The 1937-nt window shown below is 45.5% G+C and overlaps 1 protein-coding gene across 1 annotated transcript in view; it reads left to right on the plus strand.

The window, feature by feature from the left end:
* The window catches only part of ZNF398 (zinc finger protein 398), a 34540-nt gene that overhangs the window by 22702 nt on the left and 9901 nt on the right, over nt 1-1937 (plus strand). The gene's annotated exons all lie outside the window — the stretch shown is intronic.

Raw genomic sequence — 1937 nt, forward strand, 5'->3', positions numbered from 1 at the left:
AGAGACGGGGTTTCACCATGTTGACCAGGATGGTCTCGATCTCTTGACCTTGTGATCCACCCGCCTCGGCCTCCCAAAGTGCTGGGATTACAGGCTTGAGCCACCGCGCCCGGCCCGGCCAGTCTGGTCTTGAACTCCTGACCTCAGGTGATTCACCTGCCTTGGCCTCCCAAAGTGCTGGGATTACAGACGTGAGCCAGCGCACCCATCTGAAATATATTTCTTACGCAGTAAGACTTCAAGGTAAATTTACTCCTTGACCTGTGGGCTGTAGAATGGATGTTGTTTCAGCAAGGATGAAAACAACATTCAACTCCTTGTTCATTCACATCAGAGCTTGTGGGTGAACAGGTGCACTGTAAATGAGCACTAATATTTTGAAAGGAATCTTTTCTTCTGATCAGTAGTTCTCAACAGTGGGCTTAAAATATTCAGTAAACCATGCTGTAACTGATGTACTGTCATCTAGGCTTTGTTCTTCCATTTCGAGTGCACAGGCAGAGTAGAAATAGCATAATTCTTAAGAGCCCTAGGATTTTCAGAATACTAAAGTGAACACTAGGTTGAAGTCACCAGCTGCATCAACCTCTAACAAGTCAGCTTGTCCTTTGAAGTTTTGAAGCTAGATATTGACTTCTCTATGGCTGTGAAAGTCCTAGATGACAACTTCTTCCAATAGAAGACTATTTCTTATACATGAAAATCTGTTGTTTAGTGTAGCTACCTTCATCAAGTGATTGTAACTAGATCTTCTGGATAACTTGCTGCAGCTTCTCTATTAGCACTTGCCGCTTCACTTTGCACTTCCTTAAACTTCGTCCATCCCACTTCTGCTAGCTTCAGACTTATACGGCTGCCTCACCTCTACCAGCCTTTATAGAACTGAAAGATATTAAGGCCTCACTCTGGATTAGACACTGACTTAAGGCGATGTTGTGGCTGATTTGATCTTTTGTCTAGAGTACTCAGACTTTCATCATATCAACAATAAGGTTGTTTTGCATTCTTAGTCCTGTGTTTACTGGATTGGCACTGTTAATTTCTTTAAGAGCTTTTCCTTTGCATTCACAACCTGGCTAACTGTTTGGTTCAAGAGACCTACCTTTCAGCCTACCTCCCGTTGGCTTTTGACATGCCTTCTTTGCTAACCTTAAGCATTCTAGCTTTTGATTTAAAGTGAGAGATGTGTAAACTCTTCCTTTCACTTAGAGGCCATTGTAAAGTTACTAATTGGCCTAATTTCAATATGGTTGTGTCTCAGGGAATAGGGAGGCCCTAGGAGAGGGACGAAGAGAAGCAAGGGAACAACCCAGTCATTGGACCAGTCAGAACAATACATAAAACATTTATTGGGGCTGGGCACGGTGGCTCACAGCTGTAATCCCTGTACTTTGGCAGGCCAAGGCAGGTGGATCATGAGGTCAGGTGTTCAAGACCAGCCTGGCCAACATGTTGAAACCCGTCTCTACTAAAAATACAAAAATTAGCCAGGCGCAGTAGTAGGCGCCTGTAATCCCAGCTACTCAGGAGGCTGAGGCAGGAGAATCACTTGAACCCGGGAGGCAGAGGAGGTTGCAGTGAGCCAAGATTGTGCCACTGCACTCCAGCCTGGGCGACAGAGTGAGACTCCATCTCAAAAAGACAAACAAACAAACAAGCAAAACATTTATTGGCCAGGCGTGGTGGCTTATGCCTGTAATCGCAGCACTTTGGGAGGCTGAGACAGGTTGATCATCTGAGGTTAGGAGTTCAAGACCAGCCTGGTCAACATGGTGAAACCCCATCTCTACTAAAAATACAAAAATTCACCAGGCATGATTGTGGGCACCTGTAATCTCAGCTACTTGGGAGGCTGAGGCAGGGAGAATCGCTTGAACCCAGGAGGCAGAGGTTGCAGTGAGCAGAGATCACACCATTGCACTTCAGCCTGGGCAACA

This window comes from Cebus imitator, unplaced genomic scaffold (genome assembly GCF_001604975.1).
Source record: "Cebus imitator isolate Cc_AM_T3 unplaced genomic scaffold, Cebus_imitator-1.0 Scaffold304, whole genome shotgun sequence".
Taxonomy (NCBI): Eukaryota; Metazoa; Chordata; class Mammalia; order Primates; family Cebidae; genus Cebus; species Cebus imitator.